The 10,558-nt window shown below is 40.1% G+C and overlaps 1 protein-coding gene across 5 annotated transcripts in view; it reads left to right on the plus strand.

Annotated features, from left to right (window-relative positions):
* The window catches only part of Galnt1 (polypeptide N-acetylgalactosaminyltransferase 1), an 81,124-nt gene that overhangs the window by 19,798 nt on the left and 50,768 nt on the right, over positions 1-10,558 (plus strand). For all 5 annotated transcript variants that reach the window (XM_029471857.1, XM_021150291.2, XM_029471856.1 and 2 more), the window contains exon 2: positions 7,139-7,193. The gene's annotated coding sequence lies outside the window, so the exon portion shown is untranslated. The remainder of the gene's footprint in view (positions 1-7,138; positions 7,194-10,558) is intronic.

Below are 10,558 nucleotides of genomic sequence, written 5' to 3' on the forward strand. Positions count from 1 at the left end.
AACTCACTCTGTAGACCAGGCTGGCCTCAGAAATCCGCCTGCCTCTGCCTCCCAAGTGCTGGGATTAAAGGCGTGCGCCACCACGCCCGGCAAGACTTAAATTTTTATTGAAGATTAAAAATGTTGGATCAGAGAGATGGCTGGGGAATAAAAACATTGACTGCTCTTCTTCCACAGGACCTGGATTCAATATCCAGCATCCACACATATGTCAGCTCACAGCTTTCTGTAATTCTAGTCCCAACAGATTTCAGAGGCTCTTATAGCCTCCTTAGAGGAAACACAATGATATTTTGACATACTTGCAGGCAAAGCACCTGTACACATACTTGGTGGTGCATGCCTCTAATCCCAGCATTTGGGAGGCAGAGGCAGGCAAATTTCTGAATTGAAGCCAGCCTGGTCTACAGAGTAAGTTCCAGGACAGCCAGGGATACACAGAGAAACTCTGTCTCGGGAATAAATAAATAAATAAATAAATACAAATTTAAAAAATATTGGGCATATATATATATATATATATATATAGAGAGAGAGAGAGAGAGAGAGAGCGAGCGAGCACACCCCCAACACACTTCCTCCAACAATGCCACACACACTCCAACAAGGTCACACGTCCTAATATTGCCACTCCTTGTGGCCAAGCATTGAAACACATGAATCTATGGGGGCCAAATCTATTCAAACCACTACATTCCATTCCCTGGTCCCCATAGATTTGTAGCTATAACATAATGTAAAATGCATTTAGTCCAACTTCCAAAGTCTATCACAGTCTCAACAGTCTTTAAAAGTTCAAAGTCTCTTCTGAGATTCATGTAATCACTTAATTGCTATAATTACTACAATCTATAAGATCAAAATCCAAAAGCAGATCACTTACTTCCAGCATCACAGGATATACATTATTGTATTAGTCAGGGTTCTCTAGAGTCACAGAACTTATGGAATGTCTTAATATATTTAGTGAATTTGTTGTGATGACTTAAGTCCAACCAACCCAACAATGGGCAGCTGTTAATGGGAAGTCCAAGAGTCTAGTAGTTGCTCAGTCCCTAGACTAGTTGTTTCAGTTGATCTTCTGTAGAACTAGATTCCAACAGATGTGCTGGCAGGTATATGCAAGCAGGCAAAAAGAGTGAATCTTCCTCTTCTAGTGTCCTTATGTAAGTCTCCAGCAAAAGGTGTGGCCCAGATTAAAGGTGTGTACCACCATGCCTGGATCTGGGACTTGTTTTGTCCCAGACTGACTTTGAACTCAGAGATCTTCTTGTGTTAGTCTTCTGGGATTAAAGGTGTGTACTAACTTGCCTCAGCGTAAGCTTTTCATAGCCACTATGCCTCAAGATCTCTATGCCAAGATCCAGGTCAGAAACTTGTGTCTTCCAGCTTTAAGATCTGGATCACAGGTGAGCCCTTCAATTCTGGATTGTAGTTCATGCCAGATATAGTCAAGTTGACAACCAGGAATAGCAAGTACAATTATTATTCCAAAACATTCATAGTGAGGTAATACTGTACCAAAGCAAGACCAAAAAAATCAGCTGGGCAAACTCCAAACTCTGCATTTCCATGTCTGATGTCCAACTCCTGTCAGCTTTGTTGACTGCAACACACTTCTTTCTCATGGGCTGGTTCCACTTCCTGTTAGCAGCTTTCCTCAGCAGGTATCCTATGACTCTAGCATCTCTAACATGTTAGGGTCTCTAGGACGACTTCAACTTCACAACTCTTGTTCCATTGTCTGGGATCCACACATGATCTTCTGGACTCCTCCAAAGGGCTCCATCACTTCTTCATCTCTGCTCTCTGTAGCACTCTAGGCTCTGACTGACTCCAGTCCATTTGTTGCTGCTAGTTTTGGTGGCCATCCTGTGGTACTGGCATCTCCAAAACTGGGGTCTTCCACTGCAATTAGGCTGCACTTCTACTAATAGCCTTTGTGGTCATTAGAATAGGTATGGGCCCCATTAGATGCATGTGTTTGGATGCTTGACCCATAAGGAGTGGCACTATTAGGAGGTATGGCCTTGTTGGAGTAGGTGTGACCTTGTTAGAGGAAATGCTTCACTGTGCAGGTGGGCTTTGAGGTCTCACATACATGCTCTAGCTACACTCTGTGCAGAAGACTATCACCTCTTGGCTGCCTGCAGAAGAGAGTCTGCAGGATCTCTTTAGCTGATTTTGGATCAAGATGCAGAACTACCAACTCCTTCTCCAGCACTATATCTGCCTTCACACTGCTTTGCTTCCCACCATGATGGTAATGGACTGAACCTCTGAAACTGTAAGCCAGTCCCAATTAAATAATGTCCTTTATAAGAGTTGCCTTGGTCATGGTGTCTCTTCATAGTAATGAAACCCTAACTAAGACAGCCAATCCATAGGTTCTCTTCATGGTACCAAGTCATTTTTGCATGACTTAGTCAGTTCTGGACCTTCAACTGCCTCTGAGGCTGCACCTTCACCAATGACCTCTAACAGTGCCAAGCCTCAGCAGCTCTCCATGACCCCTTCCCTTTCATACCTTCAAAACCAGGCCACCTGGGTAACTCTTATACATGAACAAGTCCAAGTGCTAGCTCACTGTAAACTTTGGTCACCTCACACAATGGCCTTCATGCAGGGACATCCTAGGCACATACATCTGGCCTCCATGACTTTCCTTAGTCTTTTAGAGAAATTTCATCCTTGATTCTAAAAGCAGAACCACCTGACTGAAGCTGCTGACTGCTGCTTCTTGCTGGGGTTAGAACATGGCCCCTAACTCAGGTACATCTTCATCAGCTTCCTGTTTTCCGTGATTTCCTTTATCGCCTAAGCCTGTCTGTCCTGGAACTTGCTCTGTAGAGTGAGTTTGAATTCAAGATTTGCATTCCTGTCTCTTGAGTGCTGGGATTAAACATATGTACCACCATATCTTAACTTAAGCTTTTTTTTTTTACCTGAAACTTACTCTGTAGAAGCTGACTTGGAACTCAGAGATGTGCTTGTGTCTGTCTCCTGGGGTTACAGGGGTGACCACTATGCTTGAACCTAAGCTTTTCTTTAATTCCCTTTTACAGATCTTTCTTTATAAGCATGACCACTATTCCTCAGAATCTGGGTCAGAAGCCTGTGTCTTCCAGCCTCAAGATCTGGATCACAGGTGTGCCCTCCATTTCTGAACTGTAGTTCATTCTAGATATATAGTTAAGTTGACAACCAAGAATAGCCATCACAATCCATCCCTTCTCAATTTGACACACAATCATATTTTCTCATGTCCAAATGAAAGCAGTAACCAGGTCATAATTACACCTAACATGATATAACTATCCTTGTTCAACTGCAAACACATAAACAATAAGCTTAGTTGGATGGGATCTTGCCCTGAGGTCACCACTTCCTTAATTCTATTTAATATCTTTGAACACAGGATTTCGCGCCATTTCACTTCCTGGTGCCCCTTTAATCTTTGACCCACACATTTTATATTTTTTCCTAAGTTTGCTACGTCTGTTCAAAAGGCTTTTCAGAAGAGTGAACCACAGGACAGAGTCTATGCTAGGCTATTTTAAGATATCCTTTGTTAATACAATTAATCTAAATCACTTTACTTTAGCCTCAGGTAGACTTTACAGACAAGGGCAAAAAGCAGCCTCTTTCTTCACTAATATATCACAAGTACACTCTCTAGGCCACATACTAAAATTCTTCTCTGAAACCTCTTGAGCCCGGCCCTACAGTTCTAATCACCTTCAGCACCGCTGTCTTCCATGCTGTTACTGGTATGGTCCATTAAACCCTACTTAAAGCATTCCACTGCTTTACAAAGTCCCAAAATGCACATTCCTCCAAACAAAAGCATGGTCAGGCCTATCACAGCAATATGTTCTTCCCTGGTATCAACTTCTGTATAAGCTGGAATTCAGAAGTAGGCTCCAATAGATGTACTGGCAAAGTAAGTGCAGTTAGGTGAAGAAAAAAAGCGAACCCTTCCTTCTTCCATTGTCTTCATATAGGCCTCCTGTGGAAGGTATGGCCCAGATTTAAAGGTTTGCCTCAAGATCTGGGTTAAAGGTATGTTTTGATCCAGGTTAAGAACATGCATCTCGAGGCCAGCCTGGTCTACAGAGTGAGTTCCAGGACAGCCAGGGCTATACAGAGAAACCCTGTCTCAAAAAACAAATAAAGAAGAACAAAAAAGAACATGCATCATTCCCGTTTTCTACTGTTGTGGCAAAGCGTCAAGAGCAACGAAACTCAATGAAGAAAGAGTTTATTTGGAGCTTGCAGCTTCACAGGGAGAATCCATGACCATCATTGCAGAGGATATGGTCTCGGGCAGACTTGGTACTGGTGCTGCAGATGAGAATTTACATCCATAGTAATGAAACCCTAACTAAGACAGCCAGTCATAGGTTCTCTTTGTGGTGCCAAGCCTCAACCTCTTTGCATGACTCAGTCAGTTCTGGACCTTCAACTGCCTCTTGAGGCTGCACCTTCACCCATGGCCTCTAACAGTGCCAAGCCTCAGCAGCTCTCCATGATTCCTTCCCCTTCATACCTTCAAAACCAGGCCACCTGGGTGACTCTTATACATGAACAAGTCCACTTAGGTGTTTTAACAATCTCTTTTTACTTGTTTTCAGTGTGATATTTGAACGGAAAGCCCAACATTAGTTAAATATCTCTCCTACATATAAACATGGAGACCTTGCAGTCTATTTGTTACATTTCTTCTCAAGTGTGTTGTCTAGTATTTTATTCTTGTAATAATGATTGAGCTGCTTCCTTGTGCCAAGAACTGCCAGATACTATAATGATATTAGACAGAATACAGGCCTTGGATTTTTGCAGTTCATATGACAATAAGCTGAATAACTATATTGACTAGAAAGGATTGTGGCCCTTTGGTCTGGGGAAGTTCCTGTGGGGTCCTTCACTTCCCAGAAGCTGCTCCCCGGAATGATGGTTGAAGTTGTTTCCTAGTATCTATCTATCTATCTATCTATCTATCTATCTATCTACCTATTTATTTATTTATTTATTTATTTATTTATTTGAGACAGGGTTTCTCTGTGTAGCCCTGGCTGTCCTGGAACTTACTCTGTAGACCAGGCTGGCCTCGAACTCTGAAATCCACCTGCCTCCGCCTCCGCCTCCCAAGTGCTGGGATTAAAGGCGTGTGCCACCACCCTGAGTTTTGTTTTTCAGTTTCCTTAGAATGTAGCCAAGCATTCCTGTTCATTATGAACTGTTGAATTGTGAGCTTCTAATTCTGTAGTTTTCTGCTTCTGTGTTTTAGCTCAGTTTGTGTAAATATATCTTTTGCCTTTCTACTAATATAAAACAAATTGGCCTTTCTCCTCACCAGTTTTTTTTCCTTGTAATCTCCATCTTCTTATACCCTTGAAACCTTTTGCAAAGATATGAAATCACCTTGTAAATTATGGTGTATTCCATCATCTTATCACATCTAAAGATTAGATTTGTTAAGGCAGGATCTGATAGTCCATTTTGTGTTCCTACCACAGAATTCTTGAAAATGAACCATAAATAAAAGCCATGTATTGTCCTACTTTTGGAGGCTAAGAAGTCCAGTATCAAGTAGTCAGCATCTGATGAGGACTTTTGCTGTGTTACAAAAGGTGGAGGAGTCAGTATGCACAGCAGGCATGGTGGCACATGCCTTTAATTTTAGTGCTAGGGAGTCATAGGCAGGTGATCTCTATGAATTTGAGAGCAGCCTGATCTACATAGTGAATTCTAGGCCAATCAAGACTACATAATGAAACCTTTGTCTCAAAAAAAAAAAAAATGTATTTCAGCTGAGGTCTCTCTTCTTTCTTTAAAGACACTAATCTCATCATGGGAGTCCCTGTTCTTTATGGCCTCAGATATTAACATTCAAAATTTGGATTTAAGTTTCTAACATACAGTCTTTGAGAGGAACACATTCATGCTAATCAGAGCCTAATTTTTTCATGTTTTAGTTTTCTCTGTTAGTGTACTGTTTTGTATGTAATTAACAGAGTTTGAACATACTATGGGTATATGATCTTCAGTTGACTAGCTATAGTCATGTACATAACAGGATTTCAGACAAAGGTAGACAATGATAAATACCGTAGAACCTAGATTTGTAGTAGGCTTTGTTGCTAGGTTTATATAAGTAACACTTTTATGTTCACATAGTAATGAGCTTACCTCATGACATGTTTCTCAGAACACACACGTGCTAAATGCACATGACTATAATACCATTGCTAAGATGGGTATGTCACAGCAGGTTCTAGTTTGTAGTCATTCAATTTATATTGAAATTCTAGTGCTACATGGGTTCTCTACTGTCTACACTTTTATTTTTTTCCTTCAGAGGATACATTCTGATCTGAATCAGTATTTGTACCTTGCAGGATGCTTGGGGTGGGGTGTTGAATTTAGGAGCACAATACCTCATCACTAAAGGTTATCTTCACATAGAAAGGTTCATATACATGGAGGGACGTTTCAAGGTTGGTCGGACTTCATGCTTCATCCAGACCCCATTGCTTTGCACAGTTTCACTTTGCCATCCTCAGTATGATAAAAGCTTTAAGATAGCTTCAAGACTTGAAGTGTATGTTGATTCAAAGAGAAGCTAGAGAAAGGAAGATGCCATTTCTTCTTTATCATCTTTTTCCAAAAGAACGAACTTCCCCAAATGCTTTCTAACAGATTTCCCTCCAGGTTCCCTTGATCATGATTTAGTTTTATACTTTTGTAAGATAAATGCAGTGGTTATGGTTGGCCTAGGCCAGTCAGGAATAGGTGGCCTAGTAGAGAATTATCACAGGAATTTCACTGGCGGCTGCTAAGGAGTAGAACGTTGTGTGAGATAAGGAGTAAACAGCACTGCAGATGCTGTCGACCTGTCTCTGTCTCTGACCTTCTCCTCGGAAGAGTGGATTTTATTAACTAACCCACTTGTTCTTAAAATAGCAGTTAACCGGAGTGCCTATGTATGTCCCTTACATTACACTTAGCTTTGGGGAAGTAGCGGAATAATCAATGGGCAGCTAGCCTGCAGTCTAGGTCCTGGTAGTGGAGCTAAGGGCGGAGGAAAGAGTTAACTCTGAAATACACTGACTTTAGGACATTTATTTTTCAACAGATGATTTGAGACATGTGGATTTGTGATATGAATTCATTTGGAAAGCCACTTTGGGGTAAGTTGATAATAATAGGGAATTAATGACTTCAGGATTATACTTCTCTATGGATTTTGAAACTTATATCCTTTGGATTTTATGCCTTATATTCATGTACTAGAAGGGCTTGTTGTTTTAGGGTTTTTTTTTTTTTAATTTTTTTAGGCAGAATTACACTATATAGTCCTGGCTAACCTCCAACTCAACAGAAATTCACTGCCACCTCACTCCCAAGCTGGGATTAAAGGCATATGTCACCATGCTCAGCACCAGAATGATTTTGTACTAGGTTATTACTTTAATAAAATTTGAGAAATATCGGAATAAAATATAGTCTCAATACTTTATTAGTACATTTATATTTATTTCTTATTAGCAAGTCAATTTGAAGACTAAATGAAGACCAGGTTCAGGAAAGAACCTTTAGCTAGAACTAAACTTACAGTCTTCTTATGTGACTGGGAAGTCATTTACAGTACAGTATTGATGATACTGGAGTAAAGTTTGTCTTGAGCTTCTCTATTGCAGAGGGTCATTTTCATTGCATCAGTGCGTATGTGAAAGAATCCTGATGGTTTCATCTAAGAAAGCACTTTTAGAAGTGTCCCTTACTATTTACTGAGTGTGCACTGTTGCAGTTGAGCTGTAAGATGAGTGTACTTTTCTTTTAAAGAAACAATGAGGCCACATGGGGTTTGGTTGCTGGTTGCAGATTGGCCTTTTGAAGGCCACATAACTAATAAGTGTTAGAACTGAAATTTGAACTTAAACATTTGGCTAAGTCATGAACTTAAATATTTCCTTGTTTTAATATATAAGTTGTATTGGGGTTCCTAAGGCCACCCCCCGATCTTCTGATTGGCTTGTAGAACTCAAAAGGCTGCAGCACAGTAATACATTGCAGCAAAAGGACACAGAATCTGGAGGACAACAGGAGTGAGCTTGCAAGTTTCCTCTCCCCGAGAGATAGCAGGGTGTGATTAGTTTCTGCAGCAATTGTGACAACACATGAAATATTGCCTGCCAGGGAAAGTCAGAAACTCATTCCTAAGATTTTTACTGGCACTGGTCATGTAGCTGTATCTTGTATCTTGCACATACCAAAATTACAGAGTCACAGAAGATAAAGATGTTTAAGTAACAAAATTGTGTATGCCGTTAAGGCACAGTGGGGCACACTTGTTATTTAAAAAAAGTTTTGTATCACTATGGAGAACTGTTTATTATTCAACTTCTCTGATTTGAGCTAAGGGCCAACTTTATTTTCAAGGAGTGCAGTTTCAGGCCTGCTATATTAACTTCACCTCTATACATTGATTTATTCATTTGAAGAAGTTACAATCATTTATGTTCTGACAAAGAAAATAAAATAGGTGCAGTGGTAAACTAATTTTTATTGTTTTTTGTTTGGTTTCTCTGTGTAGCCAGCCCTGGCTATCATGGACCTCCCTCTGTAGACCAGGCTGGCATTCAAATCAGAGATACCCCTGCCTCTGTTTCCTGAGTGCTGAGATTAAAAGCACGTGCCACCACTGCTTGGTTTAGTCAAACCAAAATTTTAATATATTTTGAATGGTCCAAGTTGCTACTGATATGTTAAGAAAGCTCACCTGAACTCCTGGCTAAGATCCATCACAGCAAAGGATAGAGCTGCAGATAGCAGGAAGGCATCCTGAGTGCTAAAATTATAGCGAAGGGCACCACACTCAAGAGTTATTTTACCATTTTAATAGTGAGATTATTTAGGAAAACATTTTAGATTTTTTTTAAAGCTTAACTCCTTTTTTTCTATCAACTTTTAGAAATAGGTCTTTATGATTTCTTTTATTAATTTTCTTAGAATAGTAGAGTTGTTCTATCATACTAAATGTCTTTTGCAAGAAATGGAATATCATATAAAATAATTAAGTAGTAAATCATAGTGACTATATATTTTTTTTTTTTTGGTCTTAAATAAAAGAAAATCTACCACTTATGCTCAGTAATAAAACAAGATGTTGTAGGTACCCCACCTGTTTCCATTGTCCTGGACATCATAGTAAAGTAGCTGAATTAAAAATCAACCATCAAGAATCAAGCACATTTCTCAGTTAGGCCTGGTAGCACACGCCTTTTATTTAATCCCAGCACTTGGAAGGCAGACGCAGATGGCTCTCTTGAGTGGGAGGCATCCTAGTCTACAGAGTGAGTTCCAGGACAGTCAGGGCTACACAGAGAAACCTTGCCTTGAAAAACCAAATAAGAAAAAACAAAAGAAGGAAGAGGAAGAAAAAGAAGAATCAAGTACATTTCTATAAACTAATAACAAAATTACAGTACTCAAGTAGAAGAAAATATTTAAAAATATCTGGTTGACTTGAAACACAATTGTGCGATTTATTGAACTCATTACTAGAGAGGCCTCACTAAGTGGAGAGATGAGAGTTTGTGGATTTGAAATATCACAAGGACAGCAGTTCTGACTGCTCATAGATTTCATTTGAATTACAGTGGCTTTTGGAATAGAGCTTTTAAAAGTTAATCTAAAATTTTAAAGGGAAACCAATGAGACACATCGAAGGCACTCCTGAAAAAGTAAGGAAAGGGCTAGGTGTGGCAGAGGCAGGTGGGTCTCTGAGTTTGCGGCCAGCCTGGTCTGCAGACCAAGTCCTACGGTAACTGGGACTACATATACCCTGTCTCAAAAAAATCAAGAACAAAGAAATAATGAAAGTTGTATGTACATCAAAGTGGCTTAGTAGGTTAAGATACTGCCTCTTAAGTCTGATGACCTGAGTTCAATCCCCATTGTTTGCCCAGGTCCTCAAAGACAACTTATTTTATTTTCTGAACTTAGAATCTTTCTACCTGGTAGAAAGAGAGGACGGACTCCAGAAAGTTATCCTCTGACAGTGACAGCATCCTTCCACATAAAAATGTTATACTTCTGGGAGTGGGGGTTGAGACAGGCTTTCTATGTGTAGGTAGCCCTGGCTGTAGGAACTCCATCTGTAGACCAGGCTGGCCTTGAACTCAGATCCTCCTGCTTCTGCCTCCTGATGGTTGGGATTAAAGGTATGTGCCAACATTTTTTAATAGTTAAAATGAGGCCTTTTTTTTAACCATATATTGAGAATAAGCTAGTTATTATAATTCAGATAGCAGTTTTACATATGAAGAGACAGGTCTGTGGAATGGAACATAGAGACCCTGTTTACAGCAGGGTGAATACACCATGCCTTCAGACAAAGAGGACTTGTTATTTAAGTAGGACTGAGACAGTTTATCCTTTTGGGAGAAAATGACATTGGCCCCTGTCTTAGTCAGGGTTTCTATTCCTGCACAAACATCATGACCAAGAAGCAAGTTGGGGAGGAAAGGGTTTATTCGGCTTACACTTCCAT

Source organism: Mus caroli, chromosome 18 (genome assembly GCF_900094665.2).
Source record: "Mus caroli chromosome 18, CAROLI_EIJ_v1.1, whole genome shotgun sequence".
Lineage (NCBI taxonomy): Eukaryota > Metazoa > Chordata > Mammalia > Rodentia > Muridae > Mus > Mus caroli.